Source organism: Plectrocnemia conspersa, unplaced genomic scaffold (assembly GCF_051122295.1).
Source record: "Plectrocnemia conspersa isolate PC_06_02 unplaced genomic scaffold, ASM5112229v1 ptg000002l, whole genome shotgun sequence".
Classification (NCBI taxonomy): Eukaryota; Metazoa; Arthropoda; class Insecta; order Trichoptera; family Polycentropodidae; genus Plectrocnemia; species Plectrocnemia conspersa.
Window position 1 is genome coordinate 5,563,152 of NW_028277166.1, and position 26,209 is coordinate 5,589,360.

At 25.8% G+C, this 26,209-nt stretch overlaps 1 protein-coding gene across 4 annotated transcripts in view; it reads right to left on the reverse strand.

Moving 5' to 3' along the window:
- exp (expansion) overlaps positions 1-26,209 on the reverse strand; it is a 174,203-nt gene that overhangs the window by 80,641 nt on the left and 67,353 nt on the right. Inside the window, exon 1 of one of the 4 annotated variants that reach the window (XM_088205017.1) lies at positions 20,233-20,429. The exons of the other annotated variants lie outside the window; for them this stretch is intronic. The gene's annotated coding sequence lies outside the window, so the exon portion shown is untranslated. Of the gene's footprint in view, positions 1-20,232; positions 20,430-26,209 lie in introns of those variants that run through there. 4 annotated transcript variants of the gene reach the window in all.

Genomic DNA, 26,209 nt, shown 5'->3' on the forward strand with positions numbered 1-26,209 from the left:
GGCACAGTTTTCATTAATTCAACGTGTGGAATGTTTCGATATGAATGATTGTATAACGTATCGCATTTAGAACGGATTGTTTCGAGTTATATAATACGGCATAATATTATGATATCAATTAAAAGTTGTATCAGAAAGTATAACGTGTTGTTATAGCCAATACAACGTGTGGTTAAAAGCTGTGAGAAAATAGTAAAAAGTAACACACAGAAGTGTTATTTAGAAGAAATTTAATTGATTCCAATGTAATGTCAAGTATGTTATATAAGCAATGCTATTTCGAAATATTAAAATTGTAGGTCATCAATAAAAATATCATCAAAACAGCTTGAAAATATAACTTTCTTTTACTACAAATTTAGTTCTGCTCATTTAATATAATTTATCAGCTATTTTAAGTTTAAAACATATATTTATTATTGATAAGTGAAAAACTATTAGCTAAAACTAAAACACATAAAATAATGCTTTGATTTCTTATTAGTAAGCTTGATATAATATTATTAAACGCTCAGATTTTTGTTTGAGTCACTTAAATTAAATTTCTAAGGGAACTTTAAAGTACACCTTTAAAATATTTTTCAACATCTATAAATATATTCAATTAATTTTCTATAAATATTTTTTAATAAAATGAATAAAAATATAAGGTAAATTTGTAGCTTTTGCCATTTTTTAGCATATAAGCAAATTCTTTTTTAAAATTAAATAGCATTTAAATTCTGGCAAATATATAAATTACCTTTATTTAAATAATAAGTATATAAATTATTAATTATAGAAGATTTTTTGTATCACGAAAAATTAACATTTTTAATTTTAATGACATTAAAATATATAAATTTACTTGAAAATTACATTTTTCTTAAATTAAATCATTAAAATTATTAGTAATAATATTGAAGATGAAAAAATATATAAGACATTTTTATATCAGATTTTATAAATTATATATAATTTAACCATTTTAAATTTTTTTTGCTAATCACTAAAAAATACATAAACATACTTATTAATTATTTTGTCAATTAAAATTGATTGAGAAATATTTTTAAAATAATTGGTAAAAATCAGAAAATATGTTTTTATATCAAAGGAACACATAACATTTTAGTATTATTCTTAGTAGCAAATTTAAAATTAAAAAAAATATATATAAATAATTTGCAGTAATAAAAAATAAATATATAAGCCAATATTAATCTCCAAGGAAATTTAATTTTTTTGCAATTTCGCGAAGGCAATTACCATTTTTAACAATTTGTTGCATTTAAATTCTGCATTTATGACTTAAGAAAAAGATTAACTTATTTAAAGATTTTTTAAATTAATCATAAATTATCATAATAAAAAGATTTTTTAAATTAATCATATTTATAAAAAAAATTAGCTATTTTTATATCACAGTAAAATTTACATTTCTTGCAATAAAAACAATTTAAATGCTTTTTTAATAGATGAAAAATATACCAATTTACTTTTAGGTGAGCTTTTCTTATCTAAAAATCATTGAGAATTTTTTTCTTCAGATAAATAGTTATTTTTGTGTCACATATAATAATTTAATTTTAAATTGGCATTTCATTCAAAATTAATCAATTATTTCTTTAAATTAAACATGTTAGCTATTCTAATATCATAAGAAAAACAAACAATTTGCATGATGCATAGTAATAAAATGCTTTTTTAATAACAGGTAAATACAATTTTTAATTCTTTACTAGCATATTTTTATTAATTTTTTTAAAAAGGTTTTTTTAATTTATATACAAGAATAAAAAATTGTATGAGCCATTTTAATATTACAGGATTAATTTTAATTTGAAATATAAAATTCGACTTTATTACTTTTTAAATTTTAAAATATATAAAAAAAATGTTTAAATATTTAAAATAAATAAAAATGTACATACACGTATTTTATATCACAAGTAAAATTAAAATTTGTAACATAAATCATCTAATATGAACATTTTTAACCTTAAAATCATTCAAAAGATTTGTTCAAATAATCAGTAATGATTAAAATTTATATGTGATAATGTTAAATATTTTTAATATTTTGTTATCGATTATTCCAGGAATGCAATCACATATTTATAATCATTGTAAAATGTAAATATATTAGATAACATCCAAGAAACTACACATATGTATATTGCGAGTCACTCAGAACGGAACGATCTAGGTGAATTTTTTTGCTGCAATAATGGTTTTAATTTATTTTGCTGTAACCAAGCTTCTTCAGCTAAATAACTGACTGCATCACAATTATTGTTACGCAATCGTCGTGAAAGATAGTATCCCCAAATATCAATAGATAAAAATACGTTTTATTAGCATTTATACGGTTTGATCGACATTAACCTCAATCTTCATATTACATGTTCACGTTTAAAACGCACCTAGTTCAGTCAAATCTAACGTATATGCGAATAAAATCGGCAGCAATGATAATGTTTATGTATTATAAAAGGAAAAACTCACTTTTCGGCCTCGAAGCCCGTCGACGGGAATTCAAAATTTGAAGATTTAATTATAAAGATTGTTTTATGATTGTTTATCTAATTTAATCAATGTGTTCTTCTGATCCTTAACACATTATGTGTATATTTAATTTTCATAGGTATAACACACCTAGTTAATTTGCAGTCCGATTATTTATATTCAGACAAATGACGAATTAATGTAAAATTTTATTTATAAATAACAATTATTTAAAACTGTTGTCATGGTACTGTCGTCCATCTTGTTTTATATTTGAATGCTTATTTTTCATTGGTCGAAACAATAGAATGCATTACCGGCGACTTTAAAATCAATTTTTATTTTTATTATTATAATTAAATACATTTCTTTTGTTTACGTGTATCAATATTAAACATTGTTCATACAAAGCGATATTAAATTGTACTTATAAGATTGATGACTAAATTTAAATTATATAGTCCATTATAAAATGTCTATATAAAGCACGTAAGGTATATTGGTTTTTAATGTTTAACCGCAAGCGTGGGTTAAACATTAAAAACCAATGAATCACTGGGCTTCTTCTATAATTGTAGCGACGATTTGCACAAATCATCATTTTTTTACGCACATTGACCGCATGTATTTAATACAAACATGACCGTAGAATTTGCCCGTTGGCAAGGGCGTGGGCTTCCGGCAGCAAACTACCCACTCAGTTAAACTCTGTTACGTCAACAATGCACATTGTCAAAGTTACTGTAAGATAAGGTCGAAAAGTATCGAGTAAGTGGGTCACGCTTCCAAGTCGCATTGTGCGTCGGAAAATGGAAAATGCAGGAAAAACAAAGCGGCGGAAAAAAGGAGAACAATGCGGTAAAAAATGCGCGCAATAAAACACAATTAGTAAGGCGATTAAGTGGTAGAGGAAAGAATTTCGCAAGTCGGATAATAACGATGCGAGGAATACGTATACATGTAATTGTGTAATGCAAGTGTGATATAAAACTTATTTAAAAAAAATAGTCCTAATTTAAATTAAGGACAAAACAGCAGATGTAATATTTGATTGATGATATCTTATCAAACGGCCTGTTTCTTCCTAAGTTATTTATCATATAAATACTGCTCTCTATACACACAAAAGGATATGTTTCTGATTTTAATAAATTTGTTATGTAAATCCTCGAGGCTAGCACGACTGTATTTTTCTTATCTAAATAAGTAACTTGTATTGTTCAATTTGCAGAACTTCATTCTGTAACACGCTGTACATTCACAACCGATTTTATCAAAAACATAATATTTCACAGTTTAAATGGGTTACATTGCAAAACCATTCGATGTATGCAATTATTTAATGCGATATTAATAAAGTTCACACGGATGAGTTCAGTTCTCAACATAAATTTATTTAACCTTAACAATTTTTATGTGAAAAAATTGGGTGCATAATTTTATCTAGTGAAAGCGTTTGTATCTGAAGAAATTTTGATAGAAACTCTACTATCGAACCACACACGATTCTACCATTACAGATATCGACGAAGATTCGATGCAATTTATAAAATGAAAAGAGCAAACCGCAAAGTAAAAGTTAGCAATTTGATATTTATATTATCGTTATTTTTTTTGAGTTGAAGCAAATTCGAGAATCACGATTTAATCGATAACCAATTCGGTAATAAAATATGTATATCATGAGCTTAAATCAAAAAGAGAGAGAGAGGAAATCATTCAATGATAGAGGTTAAATAAGAACTAATTGTCTGTCGACAACTCATAAGGCATTTAAATCATTTTTATCTATTATATGTATGTTGACCTTCCTGGTATTGTTTAATTTAGTGTGTTATGAATAATGCCGCAATAATCCGAGCAATTTCTCCCTTTCGAACCGTTCCAATTCAGAAATCGTGACTAAGGCGCGCGCAAAGGTTAATTGTTCTAAAAAATAATTCCGAAGGTCTGTCTGTTCTAAAATAAAATTGTACGGGTCACATTCTTGCTTTATATCATTATATAACGCGCGTGTTAATTGTTATTTCAAAGCGCATTCGTCGAAAAGAAACGACGTTTTGCTCTGTTGCAATTCGAACCTTGAAACAAATATATAAGGAATGAAAATTGTATATCATAAACGTATTAATTAAAAATTGATTTATTTGGAAACCTCAAAAGGGAAGAGAAATCGTACTAAATGAATCGATGTGTGATAATCACTATGTTTTTTTTTATGTTATTGCGTTCATCGTCCGCCTTTGACTTTTACGCCCAACGCTTCTTGGGTGACCTTTTAAGGTTGTGCAAAACTCAAAATTAACATTAAAATTTTGATATGCATAAATACGTGTAGTTATTTTATTTTTACAATATTAAGGTTAATTTTTGCTAAATTTTATATAAAAAGAATTGTAAATTACAAAACAAATATAAGGCAACTTTTAAATGAAGTAAAATTAATCCACAATATGACAATTAAAAATGTACTTCTGCTGTAAAAATAGACTTGTGAATAATCTTGTGTTAATAAATTAAAAAAATATTATTTCAGATAACATTGACTCATAAAACTGTTTAAATTCAACGTTAAATTGAAAACAGATATACTATAAATTATTCTTTTAAGAACAAAGTTTTGAAATCTTGACTTTAGTTTTTCAATTTTTTATTTTATAAATTGTAATATAATGCTTTCAATAAAAAAATTAAAATATGGCTTAGTTAATTTTGTTAAGATCTTAGCTTAGAAGAAAAATCCAAGAAACTTTGACTCATAGAATTTGTTAAATTAAAGACGTATACTTATTCTTGCTAAGCTTAAAAATTTACCATATTAAAGTTTAACAATATAATTATTGATAAATTTGCATATTTATGTATGCGATACTTTTTATTGAATCACTATTATTCATAATCTAGATTTTTTAATAAGCAGAGAGTTAGAACATATATTTTATAAAATAAAGTTTTTTAAAACCATATTTAATTTTTAATTTCTTAATAGTTTTTCAATGCTATATTTTAAAACACAGGTTTTACGTTAAAAATTTGCTTAAAAAAATAAAAGAATATTGGGATTTAATTGATTTGGTTAAAATCTTATCATTGATTTGATAAAGTTTGAAAAAATTGACTTTTGACTCATATAAGTTAAAATATAGAGCTAGATTTATTATACTGATTTTTGTGATCTTAAAACTTGAACTAATTTATATTTCATATTCACTGATATAATTATTGCATTATTAAATTTATAAATAGACATTAAAACACTTTATCTTTAATTATTAACTATCAGAAATAAATTAGTAAGACTGGCAAAGTTTTTGATCGTATTTCTATCAATTTTTCTCAAAAGTCTGAACCCAAATTTTATTTGTTAATAACTGTTTTAAACATCAACACATTGGATCAAACCTTATGATATATTTACATATACTTATAAAAATCTGGTTTATTAAAACAGTTTTAAATATTATTCGTCTGTGTAATCTTTTTGTGCTAACTATTAGCTTAATTTTAATTAAGTTTAAAAAATATGATTTCGGTTAACATTAACTCATAGGGTTTGTTTTTTATACAAATACAAATTCATATTCTAACTGTTAATACATTTTTTTAGGCGTTTACTCAACAAATAATTTACTGAAATAAAAGGTAATTAAAATTATAATATATAGCTGTTTTTTATTATATACACAAAAGTAAAAGTTGAATATTTCCCGATTTTATTATTTTAATTTTTCAAGATTTTTATTTTAATAATATTAACAGGGCGTTAATATGATTAAAAGTTTGCAATTAAAATATGCACAAAATAAAATTTAATGATTTTTGATATTTTTCTTAAAAATATAACTCTTTTTTATTTTATAGTAAACCTGAATTTCAGTAAATAAAATGAAAATATTAAAATAAAATCATAATATAGTTCAGACTTTGAAATACATTTTATTAAGATTTTACTGTTCATTAAAGATTTGCTTAAAAATAGTTAATATTTAAATATACCATTCCTGTAATTTTAGGAAACTTTCATATTTTGTGCCATATATGACCAATAAATTACAACAATTAAAAAATATTTAAAATATGCATATTTTAACATTTACTATTTTTATAATTGCAAATATTTACTAGGTTAAATTACGTTTAGTAATATTTTTTATTTTATAATATAATTACATATATGGTAAGCTTCGTTAACTTCTAATGTTAAAAAAACAAAGTTTATTAATTTTAATGTATAATTTTTATCCCATATATGTAAATAAAACTTGAATCTTAATAATTAAAAAGCTTTAAGTGATATTTATATTGGGTTTTTAAAGAATAAATTCTTCATTATATATAAAATAAATGGCAATATATATTGTTGGAATATGACATTAAAAATATATTCAGCTAATTTTATATATTATGTTTAAATATTACTGTTCGAAAAAGCTTTAGTCAGCTTTGACTCATAAAAATTGCTTAAATATGGAGTAACATTTATTATATATAGTTTATAGTAAACTTAAAAAATAAGGTTTGTATTATTTTTTTTAATATAGTTTTAGTTATAATTTTTATTAAAAAAGATGTAAATTTTATAGTTACGTTATTTTAAGAGGCTTTGAGATAAGCCACTTTTTTATTATTATAAGTCAAAATTAATTTGCTTAATTGCATGAATTTAATTTAAAAAATACGTTTTTTTTTTACTATTTTTGCTAAGCAATTATTTTTCAGTTGCAAATTACTTTTTCAAGCAATTTTAATCTTGCCTAATCTTGTACAAGATCTAAACTTATTCATAAATACAGACCTATTTTAAGCCTTTTATCCACTTTTAAATATTTAATGACAATTGCTAGTTGCATTGAATGTTATTTTATAGTAGTTGTATAAAACATTATCATTGTATATTTTTAACAACTTTTATTTTGTATTTAAACTTTAAAGCTTCTGAAAAGTATACACATACTCCTTTAAAATGATACAATACACATCTTCAAGATTAGTCATCTTCTTCTCTACACCATTATAAAATACTTAAAAATTTTCGACAGTACCTCTCCATGTCCCGTTGGTTTTTATATGTGTAATTTAATTTCGCTGGAATAATAATGACGCCATTTTCTGAGGCGTCACCTTACAAGGACGTCGTTCCTGGTGGGTGTCTATACCAGTGTTAAGGTCGACGCACACACAAACATACTGTCTAGTTCGCAGCCGATTCAAGCGAAAGATACGTGGTGTATAATACAGGGTGTTGCATAATTAATTGCATCATCCTGAGCACACGAGATTCTACAGCTTCCTCGAGATGCATCTGGTTGGCACATTGTGTGGGCGATGGGTGTCGCATGCCGAATCATCCGTGATTGTTAACTGAAAATGTGGGTGGTAGGTGGTCTTAGAACAAGGATAGTGGATAGATGTACAAGGTGGGCCAACATAGAGAATATATACTATATTCTTCACCACTGATTCCTTAATCAATTTTGAACATTTATTATTTTTTTATTGCTATTTTCACTAAGGACAATGATAGCTTTCCAATATTTTATTGCTCATGAACTTAACTTCATTTTACGACACTATATTTTATGTTCATAATGCTACAAGTTAACGTTGAATTTTAGCACAGAAGAAACATTCAAATGAACGATAAGATTAGGAATTGACAGTTAATTTTAACTACAAGTACAGATATGTTCTATAATTTAAAGTCATACATATACCTAGCTAGGTTTTGTGTATAGTACAGAGAACACATATGTTTGAGTGCATATATATATATACTATATACATTAAGCTGGTAATCAGTACAGATATAGTTGTTTCTATTTGCACTCCATTGAAAGGACAACGAATGCCTATTTCCAATTGGCGCCGTTGATCTCTTTCCCATCCCACGTGCCAATCGTGTGGGTGAGCCTATCCAGAAAATTAACTCGTCCTTTCTTAGTCATCGATAATAAAGCTGCTATCCACAGTGGGCGTTTTCATAATATTATATTACCCGAATAAGGTTTAATTTATCTCCACCGGCTAATTGATAGACTTTCGATTGCAAAACTGCACCGAAGAACTTTCGCAATCGGTGAATCTGAATAGAGACGAGATTTCGCACGAGGCCGCCGAAGATTCTCAAAGGTGCCTGCGGATGCTCGTAAACGTTAATTATTGACGATTTAATAACGGAATGACTCAACTGATTTACACGGTTTTTGCGTGTACGAGCCGTCGACTTATTGGCAATGCAATGTTGGCCAGTGATAACAATGACTACGACCTTAAGCCATTGTCTTGTTGTGTTATACAAGAGCGTTGTTGCTCACTGCGTAATTGTTTTCGAGTGCCATGGACCAGATGAAATCGTTGAGAACGATCTCGTTCCTTATGATCAATGATAATTTCGTTTAGATCGGTTTAGATATATGGACATGTGTTAAATGCTCGAGTACTTTTATAGCAATCGACTGGTAACTTGTATTGCTTTTCATGGAATTAGAAATCGGTACAAAACGAGAACATTGCGGATGGACTTTTATGAGAGCAATGATCTTGAAAATTATTTAATTAACATTCCCTACTTATCAAAGTTTTCATTAATTAAGTGACCAAAATTCAGTAAAGTTTTAATAGATAATCGTATGTTACAACTTTTAAAACTATTTAATGTATTGCTTCAATTAATTATAAAATTTAACGCAAATCGTAACCTAATAATAATTTTAGAAGAGGAGCTCAATTTTTTATTATATTTATTAGGTTAAATTATGATTAGTAATATTTTTTTATTTTATAATATATTAATGTGTTGAGCTTTAATCATTTATAATGTAAAATAAAATAAATAAACAGAAAATTTATTTATTTTAATGTATTATATAATTCTAATCCTATGTATGTCAATAAAACTTGAACCATATTAATTAAAAAGCCTTGAATGATATTTATATTGTTTTTTTAAGGATAAATGCTTTACTCTATATATATATTAAATCTCAAAATATATAATACTTTTTTTGTATCTTTTGTAGGAATATTATGACATTAAAAATTCATACAGTGAAATTTCTTTGTAATAATGAAATTCCCGTATAACGAATCTTCAATTTGTACCCGAAAAACTTTCACACAAAATGTTTTCATTGTAGCGAAGACTAATCTCAGTATAAACAAGTATTTTGATAAGAATTTAATAACGACGTTACAATTTGACACAATATTTCTCCGAGTCCGAATTATGATGCAATGGTAATTGAAATAAAAATAAAAAAAATATCTTTTTCCTATGACGAATAAAAATATATGACGAATTTCCAGTATAACGAATTTTTTTGAGCTTCGCTATACTGAGATTTCACTGTAATACTCTAAGCTCAAAAAACCCTATGTTAACAAAAAAATATTTTAAATATATATTTTAGAACTTCTCATAAAATTAATATATAAAACCAGTTGCAAAATAATTAAAAAAAAATTAAATAAGCGCATAGATTTTTGGTTATTGAGTATTTTTGTCAAAATATTGTACAAAAAAATAAATAGCTTTTCATATCACTTCTTCTTGTTTCAAATTTACGACTACATAATGACATTTTTATAAACAGAAACAAGTTATTAATAGAAGTCAGTAACAAAAAACAAATCCCTGAACGAACAGTAAGTAAAATTATATATATGTTACAGTAGTAATTTGTACTAAAATTATGAATATATTTTTTTTTAGAATTTTGCTTTAATTTTACTTATAATAAATGAACTTCCATTTCTCAAAAAACCTCCAGGAATAAATAATATATATTAAAAGGATTTTTAATATAAAATTTAGAATCTTTTCATATTTATTATTGCATATAAAAACAATCACAAGAGACAAAGAGTAGAAAAAGTGAAATATTTTCAATAAGCGCATTGCTTTAAATATAAATATTATTTGTATCAAAATATTGTGATAATTGAAAGCACAAACATGTTTATATGTTCGTCACACTTAGAAGTAAACAGTGATAATATAAAAGCAATAAAATATGAGAGCAACGGACTCAAGAATTATTATATCATAGAAAAAATAATAAGCGTTTTCATAACAAAAGTCAGACTTTCTCTAACATAAAAATATTTAATAAAAATATAGAGGCAAAAATTAGGCTGTAAATAAATTTAATATATACTAAATAATACGGTTTATATTATTAATTAATATAAATATGTATCTATAAGTCGCTTATTAAATATTAAAAAAAACATACTATAAAAATAACATCTTGATTAAAATAAATTTAATAATTATAGAATTATTTATTATTATATATGCCGGTATTGAACGATAAGCTTTAATAATCTCTCTTAAGATAAATAAATAATCACATAATTGTAAAGGTCAGTAGATAACAAGAATGCACACAGAGATGCATCCTATTATTAGATATGTAATAATCAGTTATTGAATTAGTACTGAATGCAGGGTCAAGATCTGACCTCGAATCCGAGGACATTTTTAACATTTCGATTCAAAGATCTTCAAATCCGATTAGCATATTCCAGACATTTATTTAAATAAATCACTCTTTGACAACCGCTAGCCCTTTCAACAATCTTACGTGCACATACAAGTCTCGTTAAATGTCAAAAGCTTTTAAAAGCCATTTATAAGGCCGCTGTGTTTGCATTTGAATCACGAAAATGCATCAGACAGCTTTTCTAGTTAATTCAAACTCGAATATGCTACCGGAACAGTTAACCGGTAGCATCACGTAACAGGTCGCGGCCTGAATATTTAACGATCATTTTAACAAACGTTTTACACGTAACAGAACACGTGTCGGAGTAGATTTTAATATAATTTGGATAACGATTGCGAAAAAAGTGCATTCGAGTTACGAAACGCTGCAGGCAAACGAGAAATATTCACGTACGTGTATGTATGTGAGAATAAAAAAGTAAGAGCCGTAAAAGGAGTTCCGGCAATACAAAAAGGAGGTCGACTACACTTCAATCAAACGCTCGGTGTTGGGTTTATAATCGAATAAGAGTTATTATAATTAATTATTAAATTAAAATGTATAACCTTGCGGTATTGAGTGGGATGTGGTAATGAAAAGGTTAAATAATTATATTAATAAGTTTTGATATACAGCTGCATTTTAAATAAATACAATTTATTATTGTAGTACAATTATAGCCCTTAAATGTTTAATTTGCATATATTTTGATAAATTATTAAATAAAATATAAGTATTTTTTTAATAAATATCGAGATATCATTGATGCACTTAAAATTCAAACAACATTTAAAAATAGCATTGAATAATTTAATAAAAAAAAACTACACTTCAAAGAGGTGTTTTCTTTAAAAGCATTCCTCTTTAAACAAAGGTCATAAGCAGTTGTGTTAAAACTTAAGGTATTTATTATTATATGAATTAGACCAACTGATATACAAGTTTTTGTAAAATTAAATATTGAAATAAAAGTTGCATTTAAGAGTAGTCTTAAATTTGTTTTATTAAATTATTGTATAATTAACTATTTAAAAAGTTTTGGCTAAATTTATAAAATAAATATTTTTCATTATATTTTATTTTTAATAAAAATATAACATTAAACAACTAAAGAAACAAAAATAATTATCGCAGTTAAATTTACCAATATTTTATTAAATTGTCAGATATGTATTTTTTTTAAATAATGCTGTATTTTTTTCTAATCTTGTTTTAGAACTACATTTTTGTTTAAAATAAATTAATAATTTTCGTGTAAATAAAATTCAGGTGCAAAAAAGTGCATTTAAAAATAAAGCTATAATCATTTTTATTAAATAAATTTATTGTGTACATTTTTTTATATAAAATTCCAAATTCATTTATTTTTTTGCCCTAAAACATTGTTTTATTTATTATTGCAACTGAATTTTTAATAAGAAAAATATGTATACTGTAAACTAGCACTAAATAATTTTAGAATGGAAAACTGCAAGTAGTGCATTTAAAAGTAGCCCTTAAATAGATATTTTTTCAAATTTATATTTATCAATAAATATTGAATAAATTATTTGTTTAAGAATATCACTTAAACTTAAATGTTGATTTAAAACCAAATATTTAAGTACATGTAATAATTTTTAAATGTACAATAAAATATAATTTATTAATAATAGAGTAAAATAATGCAAGTAGCACATTTAAAAGTAGCCCCAATTTTGTATTCAATTTATTTAAATTAATTAATAAATAAATTGCATTGAAATGTTTTGTTTCACCATTTTTATAAATTACTCTAATACCAGTTTTAAAATATTAGAGTACTTAATATTTTTTTAAGATACTGTATAATAGCATTAAATCTTTTCAGAGTAAGAAACTGCAAGTAGTCCTAAAATGTTTTTTTGTATCATCTTTAAAAAATATTAAATAAATTGTCTATATGTTACAAATTAAAAAATATGTAATTTTAATTAAAATATTGCTTCTTAATAAAATATTTGGAAGTATAAAACCATTTTTAAATATACCGTAAAATACGGAAAAAAAATACGAGTAGCCCAAAATTTTTTTTTTAAATTTAATTAATATTCACGTTTTCTTCACGTCTCTATTTAATATTTAAACGTTTTTAAATATAACGTTAGATAGTATTGTATAATTTCATAAAAAATTCTTATGAATAGCGCGTTTAAAAGTAGCCCAGTAGTTTTAAATAAATTTCAAAACTAACTAATGATAAGTTTATTCATATTTTTAATTAAAAAATAATAAAATATACACTAAAAATAATAAAGAACTCATAAATTATAACATAAAGCAAAAAAAGATGTTATGTAGTAACATATTTTTTATAATATAGTATAGTTTATATTTATTGTAGTATTTTAATACTTTGTTTTTTGCAAAAATGAATAATTATATAAAAAAATATTAACACAAAAATAATCTTAGAAATTCGTATAGCATAATAAATAAATTATCTATAAGCTTAATATAAATTTAAAGTAAATCCTTGCCTAATGTAAAATATATGTTATGAAAATAGCATTATTTATTATCAGCAATAAAATTCATATGTGCGCAATAAACTGTCCGATTGAAGCTTACCAATAAAATACAGAAGTCGAATGTTTTATCGTCTATTATCAAAACAATAAATAATATTATACACACAGCTTCCACTTTCAAAGATCCAATCCCAGCTTAAATACGATTGTTCGCGTAATAGTGTCCTTCAAACTTTAGATCCTTTCACCGTTACCGTGTTTATGCTGTGGACTTTTGCAATTATCACACGGTTACATCATGTTGACAATAATTTACTGTTTTGTTATACAAAACGGTGTAAAGAAGCGAATACACATATGTATTTACTATAGACATTGTGATGCAAAGGAATCCTATAAATATTTTAGCGGTACCGTTCGGTCCGCCCACTACGTGATTCGAATACTGTTGTTCCTTAAGTTAAAATCGCCTTCGGACAAGGAGTTCGCCCATCTTCGACGCGGCCCACGGTTTGTGGGCGACTGACCTCCGAAGGACGACAATCCAGGATAAGTGGGAATAGCTAGGGCTATAAGGCAAAATTGTTACGTGGGCATAGTTATGGTTCGATGGAGCTCAAAAAAGCATGTATGATTTATGTTTACAGTGAGACGATTTAAAGGACACAAACAAATATAAAAATAGTATATAAATATATAATGATTCGATAAAGATTGTTTTAAAAGTACAATAACCGCAATTTTATTGAATATTGATATGTGATTGCTTCAAGGATTCAATCACTGTTTTAAATGCAAGAATTTAAAGTCAAACAACCTTTATTGTCTCGATGGTGCGTTGACATGTCTCACAGCGCAAAAATCGACTCCATGACATAACCATTTGGTGTTAATGACCTTGTCAATATTTTCTCAGCAAACACGTAAAGCGACCATATGACACACAGTCGTAAAACATCCGTTGAAAACAAACATAATAAATCACATTATCAATTTCAAGATCGCACACGAGAAGAAGAAAAAATTGGATAAAAGCGAAATCGTGTGAAGCGGAGAGTAACGCTATCGTTTCTTGCCATGAGCACATGGCTACCGATTTACGCTCTTGTATTCGATCGTTTTACAACAAACCGAAAGCTTAGATTTTTAATAAGCGATACCGAAAAGCGCAAATTTTCTCACGCCAACAGCGGCAAAAATGTATATAAGAAATCGCCGCCGATCTATCGGCAGTCACGCGACAAAGTGCATGCAACTATAATAGTTATACTACTCATAACATTCGTTGAGTAATATCCAGTATTGCAATGAAAATTTAATTTTAAAAATAGCAATGAAAATTCATTTAAAAGTCACACTCGTCTCATGCAAAAAGTTTTTGATTAATGCTTGTTTTTGCATATCGACGTTTCGGCGGCCATGTTTACGTCATTCCCATGACATAACACTTCAAAAGACATATCAATAGAAAAAGTCATGCGCTAATATTAAAAAAAGTACAAGAAATATCGTTTTTTCTCTAGCGCAATTAAAAGACTTCGACGCGCGGGGAAGCGCGAAACTCAATTGCCAAACTACAATACACATTTAGTAATATTATTTTAAAATATACTTAAAATGTGCTACTTTTAAATGCGCCACTTATTATTATAAACATAACACATATTATTCAGAATTAAGTTAATATTTATATTAACTCAATTCAATACTTTGCTATACAAGAAATGCAAAAATCATTAATATTTGCATGTTATTTATTAATAATGAAATAAAATGCTATATAATACATTTGTAATCCACTTAAAGCTGAGTTTTTGATACTAGAAGTTATTTTTTAAAAATAAATATTAAAACTGTCTGGATTTTTTTTTTTAATTTATATTATTATAATTTTTTTATTAATATTAAAAAATAATCTATTAAAAATGTAATTAAAAAAAAATATATATAGGCAATTTTTCTTAAATTTTTCAGTATGTAAATTAACGACATTCTAAAAATAAACCTCTATTAAAAAAATTTAATGCATTTTTTTAAATTAAATTTGGTAATCTTATCTCTGTCGCAAAAATATTATAAAGAGTAATGCATTGTATTTATTATAATTAGCACATTTAAAAAATAAGCTTTTATTAAGAAATATTAAATTATTCAGATACAATAAAAGCAAATAGAATTCTTTATAAGTAAATAATAATCTCATACTTGTGGCTAAATTATGATAAAAAGCAACGCGTTTTAATAAATAGTATTTATGTATTATCATTATATTGGTAAACAATGTTTTAATAAGATAATATATTTGAGAAGAAGATATGTACTTATTACGTTATTATTAATGTATAATAAAAAATATTATTTTATAATATCTATTAGCTTATCATGTGATATAATTGATTTATTACAAAATAGACTGCCTTTTGTGTTATCAAAAATTTAATACATAACCGTAAAATCATTTTCAATCGTAGGTGTACATTTGAAAAAAATAATCAATGTCGTTAACCTCTCGCTGATTTTGATCGGCACTGTCCGACCATATTGAACGTGAAATTTAATTATACGTATAAAACATATACATTCGATACATGAAAAATAATCGGCACGTACAATAGTGCCACTTGCGATTCAGATCATCTACTCAGGCGCAGCGAAACGTTAAAATATTTTCACCTGCTCAATATTCAGAGAGGAGCTGTGTGAGAATTTCTTATATTCAATAAAGTCGTTTCTCTCGCGAGCATTTTTTTAGCATACCGATCTATCGCCATGTACTTTTCGAATCAATTAAAATATGCACAAATACAATTTATGCAACGTTTACGAGTTCCGCAAGCGGCAACTTCGACCAATTGCTCATGCTGTTAAGAAACTACATTTTGACCCGGTTTCGATACGAAAAAAGATTAATATTCAGATAGCACACAGTCCATTGTTGACGGCGCGTTTTGGCAGTCCATCGGTGTATGAAATCCTTTGCAACACTTGGAGTAAAAAATAAAAAGCACTTATTTGCAAGCAGCCTAGTCGAGAGGTGCCTAGACGAAATTCAAAGCGAGTCTCATGAATTATACATGATGTTTTACCATTGCGTCTTGGTTTTCTCCGTCTCTATCCACTTGACTCACTTTCATAATCTTCCGAAGAACACAAAGAAATCTTCGATGTGATACGAATTTATATATGTGTGTGTGAATATGTGTATAATGTGTCCATCCTAAACTGCTTCGCCCATACAATAGGAGTGAAAGTGCGTTGCGAAATTATTGTAAAATTTATAATAACATTTCGGTAGATTGTACTAATAAAGTTAGCGCCTAATATATGACATGATTTTAAAAAAAAACACAAGTAAAAACGTTCCTTATTTTTAGTAATAACAATATATTATAAATATGGAATTTTTCTTAACTTGCATGACATCATGTGTGTGCGTATATTTTAATCTCATGACTAACGTATTACGCTAGTTTTTGCGAATGATCTAATCATATTTTTAGCACAAAAGAAGGACTGTGTGATTTTTTTCTGAATTGTTGATAACAAGAGAAGCTCTTTAAGAACGCCTATACTCTGCGTTTTGAATAAGAATGAGCCAAACATGATATGTTTGCAAATATGAGACCGCAAATGTCGCACGAAGTGACTTCATATAAAATGAGCAAAAACTGGTAAATGTCAATATGAAATTTAAAGAAATTTCTCAACGCATACTGAATTGCAGCAACTGAAGATCCAACGGTCAAAAACGTGATTCTGCTATGTTGATATTAAAGAAAAATATTTAAAATTATAATGAGAGTCTGCGTAACGTGGAGACATAATATGACCTTCATTTTTTATAGCACCTGAGAAATTTATCTCAATTTAGGGACAGTGGCGAAATTCGGACACGAACTGTCCGTAATATGTTGGAAGTAAAAAGTGAAGGGATCTCTTGGCTATGAAAAATAAGTAAACTAACAGTGTCGCCGGGTTGCGAAATAAGAAATTCGAGTCGATCAAAATAAGAAAAGATTGTAAAAAATTGACACGAAACGTGACCGTAAAGGTTGTGTGTAAACACGTAATTTTTTCGTGCATACATAATAGACACGTTCCGTTTGTTTTCACTAATGATCTACAGCGTCGATTTTGCCATTTCGTAAATAATCATAAGCGAGATCATTAGTTGGAATGTATACGAGCGTATAATATGATATATATTGCTAAATTTAAAGGTTGTGTATAAGCGATGCATTGCATAATCTATGATTAGTAAATAAGTTAATCATGAATTATAAAGTAAAATATCTCAAGAGCGGAATCAAAACCTGTCGCCATTAAAGAGCGAGCACATTTCTTCGATAAGACAAAGTCGTTGGAAAGTTTCCAACATATCTCGGCACAATTTACAACCGGAAAGTTTGATTTGAATAAGAATAGAATTATTAAAAGCGTTAAATATCGTCTAAATTATAAGAATGTCTACATGCGATTAAAAAGTGAAAATATAGAAAAACCGCGGCGATCGATTAACTGTCATAATAAACTAGTATTAACATATGTGTTCGAAGCATTAAAATAAGTAAAAATTTCACACATTTTACACTTTCGTCGGTACCGTATGTTTACTTTCACGCTTAAAATGTTATTAATATATCTTTTTTTTAGATAATATATTTAGTGTTTAAATTTAATTCTAAGCTATCACATATACTATATAAAAAAAAACGTAATTAAATGCCCTCTACGTTCACCTATTTGAAAAAAATTAAAGGTTATTTCAAGGAGTGTATATTGAACTTATAAATATAAAAGCAATATAAAAACAATATATACAATATGCTTACATATATATTATTTTTTAATTATTTTTAAAATTGAAAATATATGTGGAAAGAAATTAAAAATGCAAGTATGTAAAAAAATGATATTGAAAATTTGAATGGAGATTTTATATTGCAGTATTCTTTAATAACTTAAAATACTTCCTTAATTAAAAAAATAATATCCTGAAGAACATATTAAACAAACAATGTTAAAAACATATGTGGTTTTAGTTATAACATGAGCATAAAATATGTTATTGATTCATAAGCAAAATCATTCCTTGCTGATTATTTTATTTTCGAATTACTATGTTTTAATTTAACACTTAATTATTATCGTCTATTATGGAATTCTAAATAAATTAAAATAATTATATATTAACTTTTAAGGATAGTCCTAATTTAATTAATGTACTAATATATATTTTATTATTAATAGAAAATAAATTTTTGCATTTTTAAAAAAATAATTTACGGTTATTTAATATATATTTAAAGTCAGCAACTTATTATTCAGTCATAAAATTACTAATTATATTTAAATAAAACTATGTCGTGATCATAGCAGGATCATCATTACCGAAATATAGACTAAAAATAACTTTAAATTAGAAATAAATTCGATTAAAATTATAATACACATTTTTTCAAACAATTTAAAAATACTGGATAAATTAAAATAAAGCAGTAAAAATATATTTTTATGTAAATATCTTTTTAGGAAATATCATTATACATTTACTCTCAAAACTTCAGTCATCATGTATTGGTCAGTGTTTTAATAATAAATAAAAAGGTATTTTTATATAAAATTATAAAAACAGCTACATAATATATTTAGTATTTGCATTTTTACACATGTAATTAAAATATCTAGTTACTTTTATTATTTAAATAAAATGGAAGGATGCTGTCGAAATATGGAGTAAGAGTTAGTCTAAATCACAATATATATATATATATATATATATATATATATATATATATATATATATATATATATATATATATATATATATATATATATATATATATATGTATATATATATATATATATATATATATATATATATATATATATATATTTATTTTTTACATCATATGTGCATATATATTTATTATGTGGGCTAATAAATTAATTAATGATTATAAAAAACTCGAAAAAATGATATTGCTTTATAGCCATGATCATGGCAGGACCATTAATGGCGAAATATAGATTCAAAGTTAGTCACAATCAGAAACATATTTTATATATTATTAAAATATTATATGGTTTCTCGAACCATTAAAAAATATTTTTTATTATTGCGAAAAAAATAACTAAAATATAAATAAATGTAAATATATACTTATCATTTTTTCTTTTTTATTTTGATGAAAAAAACCGGAATTATTAATATAATATACATATATTTAATCCTCATCTTTAACTACATTTGAAAGATATATATTACAACTGATCTTTTTCAATTATATTACAATAATTTCTATGAAAAATCAGAATTAAATTTACTATATAAATATACGTGTTACTGTCAAAGAAACACTTATCTTTTATGATGTTTGTGAAAAAATATAGGTGATAATTACCTTCTCTTAAATTGTGGTTGAAGTCAATATTTAATAATATTTAATATTTATAATAATATTTAAGAAGAAACTTAGTGAATATAGGCCACTTTGATATTCAAGGATCATATCGTCTTATCACATTTTTGTACGCCCAACATAAACAGCACATGTGTAACTGTCAACAATGTTCACAGATCGAGCCTCTTTCTCTCACACTAAGTCCATCTCTGGTGCACTTTCTAAACGGGTAGTGTGCATACAGTTGACCAGTTTGCACCGATACATTTGTATCATAACATTGTATGCACGCTCGCTAGATTTTCTCACAAAACATATTTCAAAATCCCCATAGCTCCATGAGAAGAAAATTCTTGCGTAGCTTACCTATAATTGAAGAAACTGAAGGGTGGTTGCCAGAGGGATGTTCTGTTAAATCACTCGGACAGTTGTATCACATCACTTTAATTGCTCACTAAGGGTTCTCGCTCACTAGGGGTTGGTGGTAGGGGCACACTGGCGAATGGTGGGGGTAAACCGAGCGGCTACGACCGAGGCCGACCTTCCTCGCTGGCGGCGAGAGCAGCACTGAAGACAACCGGTGGCTGTCGCAAGGTGTGTACCCCCACTAGAAATTTTCTTCTGTGGAGGTACGCTCTTTTCCGAGCCAGTCGTTTTCCGCCGGATGTGTGTGTGTGATTCAACGGAACCGCATTCCCGACGCACATCTGATCGCACCATCTTCGGCGCGGTGATGTAAAGTGATGTAAAGGCGTCGTAATGCACAAAATGGACCTTGATCGTGCGGGGTGAAGACAAATTAACAATTTTACTTGAATTCGTATACGATATTATATTATCAACGGTTTAAGTTAGAAGATTAATTGCAAATTAAAATGAAGTCTTTCAACTTCAATTATTTAATATACTTTAAATTTATGTTGCTTATATATGAAGACATGTTTTTTCTACTGTTTATGCTTATATAATAAATAGATAATATAATATAAATAAATAAATATTTTACAGACTAGTAAGCCAACAAGCTTTAAAACAAGGTGTTTGACATTTCTATCCAAATATTTGCCTCTTAATTCTATTTATGCACAAACTAGTATATTTATGCATTCCTTTCTAATTAATATTGTAAAAATGCAACAACATTTATGCAAGAATAAAAAGAAGCGTATTAGTTTGACGTGGCAATATATATGCTTGTAAGCGAAATAGACTTTGTAAATGTTTCTGTATTGTCGTTTAGCCTCTTATATATTACTAGCTCACTATTTGGTTGATTACTAAAAAATTCGTATCTTAAACTAAATGTTTTCATTGAAGCTAAATTTGCCATAATCAAATTAATTTAATTAAAATTGTTCAACTTTAAATTGAATTTTAATTTTTGCATATATTTGCATAAGAAACTACAGGTAAATTTTTACACAAAGTCAACACAGTAACAAAAATTAAAAATTAGTCTAAGCACATTATTAAATTTTTGTTATATTATTTACTACTAAAAAATATGTACATAATAGTTAAAATAGCTCAATGTTGTTTCGCTTGTCTTATAATTAGTAGGCGCAATAACGCAATTATTATATGTTGGAATAAATAATTATATACACACAAATAGTACACGTAATTATATAAGTAAATAAGTATTCAAAACATGTTTTACTAGAGTTTGATAAGTAGTCTACAAAAAATACATACTATTCAAAATCATACAATAACAATAAAATTCTGTCTTTTACATAAATAAAATAAAGATATGATATAAACGAATATTTTTAAGTATCCTAAATATTTTTAGGTAAGCTAATGATTTTATCTAAAATCTTATAGATTAAATAAAAATATTTTTGTGAAAAAAACACAATAACGAATCGTTTTAAATATCCTAAATATTTTTAGGTAAGCTAATGATTATATCTAAAATCTTGTAGATTTAATAAAAAATATTTTTGTGGAAAAAGCACAATAACGAATATTTTTAAATATCTTGAATATTTTTAGGTAAGCTAATGATTTTATCTGAAATCTTGTAGGACAAATAAAAAATATTTTTGTAGAAAAAACACAATAACGAATATTTTTAAATACCTTGACTATTTTTAGGTAAGCTAATGATTTTATCTAAAATCTTATAGATTAAATAAAAAATATTTTTGTGAAAAAAACACAATAACAATAAAACACTCTCTCTTTTAACATATTTCAAAAAAATACGATATGTCTGAGTATTTGTAAATATCTAGAATTTTAAGGTAAGCTTAATAAAGCTAAGATTTATTAAAAAATATTTTTTGTATAAATCTATACAAATTAAATTTTACTTAAAATTTTGTAACAATGAAACAGGAGAGTTGTAGTGCTTAATTGTCATATAAGGTTTTAAAAAATCATAGTGAATTTAGCTTTTTATTTAAAAAAAAGAACTATCTCGATTTAATTTAATTAAAACGATATTCATTCGGACGATTATGAAAATCTAATTGTAAAAAAAATATTTAATATTAATTTATTTATATAAACAAGACTGCAGAATTCATAATTTTGTGTGTTTTTTAGGTCATAGATTGATATATTATGAGTTATCCTAATAAGTCTTAAAGATTTTTATTTTATAATAATATTCCATATACAACAAACATAACATCACTAAATGACCTTTGAGTTTAATAAGTCCTTACTATTTTCTAATACAGTGAAGTATCGCAAATTTTAACTCATCTTTAAGCCATTACAATTAGCAAAGATACTTGAAAATAAAAATATGATAATATATTGTAGAAAATTGGAATAATGTACTTTTTAGATAAACTTTTGGCCTAATTAATTAATTACTAACAATGTCAAAAACATTGTTAGTAGAATATTTATATTTCATAATTGAACTTCTTATTAGCTACATATTTATTTATGACTTACATAAATTTTGTTTTTAAGCTATCAGCTGCAATAAATATTGACATTGGCTATTTATTTATTGTTATGTTATGGAACAGACTGTAACTTTAAAAAATATATTTTGACAGTAAAAGTTCTGTTTTAAGTTATGTTTTGGAAACATAATTGAGTTATGTTTCATCATATTCTACCCCAGATCTCTAAAGCTCTTTATTTAGTTTATATTAATTAAACCAAATAAGTATTATTAATCAACGAATAAAATGTACATCTGATATTTCCATAACATAAATATATGATTTTATGGATTTCCCAGTATTTTAGTTACCATAAAATGTAGTAACATTGTGAAATATATGTTTCGATTCTATTTACATCAATATTTAGAACACATTTTGATTTGAAATGATATTTGGTAAGTGAATATGAATAATATATTAAGCAATCTTGTCATTGGTTTTTATTGCGTGTATTATACTTATATAGATTTTTATACTGATATTTTCGATTATTGCTATCAATAAAATACGATTTTAGTTTTATATTTAATAAATGACATTGGTTGTTATTGCCTCATATCACAAAAATATAAAAGTCAAATGTTTTAACATAATATTAATAAGAAAAACCCGTGGTTGTAATTTTTATTATTTTAGCTTTATATGTATAATACAGCAAATATATTTATTACGACAGTATTTTTTAAATGAAATATAAATTCAAAAATCGTTTAATAGATTTAAATTAATGTCAATATTTAAAAGTGAAACTTTAAAAATTTAAGTATACAAATATTTGGATTTATTTAGTACTTAAAAAAGATCAATAAAAATTCAGAAAAAGCTGTTTTTTTAAGTAACTCTCAAATATTATAATATATAATATTATTATAAGGCTAACTAAATACATACAAAATAAAAACAGTTTATTTTTATTTTTTCTAATTTAATAACACCTAATGATTAATTAACAGTAATTAGGATTTGTCATGGAAAGCTCTTAAAATTTCTAAATCATAATTTAATTAATTGCATGTCAATTTCCTCAATCTTTAATGATAATATTTTAAAACCAGCTAAATCAACTAATTTGTTAGTCATGCTACGTAAATTTTAAAAGCTACTGTTTAACAATATGTTTTTTACATATTTCAATAATCCTGTAATTTAATCTAAATACCATAAATATAGCACATATAGTGTAATATTGTCATAATTTTTAAGATTATTTCTTTCGTTTAATTATAAGCATACTTGACTTGATCACATTATATATTATTTGCAGATATATACATATAGTTATTTTTATAAATAAACCAAAGCAAACTGTATATGGAATTTCCAATATCTACGTGTCAAGATGTCGTAAATAACGATTGTCTTTAAGTTATATATATTTTGAGATTTCTCGCATGCACCATTTACGTCTACGAGTTGCTCCCGAGTGGGTGGATAGGATAGGATGCCATTAGATGAGTTATTATTTTCCAACGAATCATCTCGATTTTCTTTCTCATAATAATAATTCGCATTGTTACCATATTTAATAAATCTGGCACATAAAAAATACAATGGCGTCGTATACATCATTAAAAACAATTAATCATTAGATCCTTCGACGCATTAAAAGGCATTGATTCTAATAATAAACTAATCACAATACCATATTGATCTATTGCGATAGAAAAAATGCATCGCACCGATTTTATCACTTGACGTAATCAGAGATATGTCATCGATCACTTGTCATTCTTGTTTTTCCTACAATTTCCTACGTCATTCATTCATTCATGGGTTTATTTATGATGTTAATAGTAAATAGAATTTTTGATAGAGTGATGAAATGTGCGTGTGCTTATAATAAATTGTGGAGTGATTTCTGGCACGCTTCAAAAATCAATCAAGCGGTTAATTTAACTGCCAGAAACGAAGCGATTGTTGTTGATGTTGATTGTGGACTTTCACCGATTTGTATAAATTCGAGTATATAAGTACAGTGGTTAATTTTTATGAATTTCTTGCATCCGGATCGTAATTTGATATAATGTTTGTTGTATGTGGAAGTGAATTATAAACAGTGGTAAAAAATATCACTGTGAAGGTCTAAATAAATAAAAAAAATGAAAGTATCTGTCATATTGACTATTAAGTTTTTAATATTATTATTTTTTGCAGAGGATAAAATAAATTAAAATTGACATTGATAGTAGATATTTTTATAACATTTTACAAATGCAGTTGGCATCAGGATAAAATTAACTCGAAGAGAAAATATTTTTTTGTGACTGGATTTTATGTATTTTAATTATAATAAAATACATACAATAATATTTTATATTAACATATTTTTTTTTAATAATAGGTGCATCATATTAAAAAAAATATATTAAATTCAAGGTACACTGCCCAAATACTATTTTAAACATATTTGTTTTATTTGTATCAAATTAGTGCCAATAAACACATAATAAAATTTCACTATAGGTATGTATATAAACCACACTTAAAATTACTTCAGGTGTTTTATCTAAAAGAACAAAATAAAATATTTTTTAGAGATCTGTTTTTAGGTTACTGTCTATTTGTGGTCGTAATTTAAAAATTGCTTGAGACGACTTATTCGTTTTAAAATAAAACAAATATTTAGTAAAACTATTATAGTAGGTCATTGTTGTTAAGTTCATTGTTTTGGTTTAAATTAACCTGATTTTATATTTTCACTGCGTTTTATACATTTCATCATTTTTTTTTAATCCCTAAAGTATTTTTTATCATATAAGACAGTGAGACTTATGCTCATGAATTTCCAATGATTGTTATGTGTTATGGTTTTAATCTTTCTACTGTTTTATATAATACAGTGTATTTGTAATAGTACATAGAGGTTAGTAAATATATATTTGAAACATTATGACATCAAATTGGTGCAATTTCATTTTATATATAATAAAATGCAATTAACTCTACGACGACGTCTCTAGGTCACCATCACGACTGATTTTCATTCATCGATTTGTTCCACAGTTCTTCCCGTGGCAGTGTAAAATTAAAACATTTTCACCGCCATTGTCCGACGACCTCAAACCGAAACGGTCGAATCACGAACTAATTTGTAGCCCTAATTTTAACTTTCCAACATGCATCTGGTCATCTATTAGAGGCGATCGTTAAAAGACGCACCGGAACTCATTGTGACATTTCACAAGATGACCAACGTCAATGTCATTAAGGAAGTTCTTTAATTGGTTTGATCATTACGATGATCGTGATTGGTTTTGGATTATAAATGTTATGGAATTAGTGATGATATTAAAAATCGGTTTTTCTGGGTCAATCATGACAAATAATGAGCTTCATGAAAATTTTTAAGATGTTTGTCGTAATGGTGTAATATTGTATATCTGAATAGCTCTATTTTATTAAGTATGTGTAATTTAGATCAAAAATACACA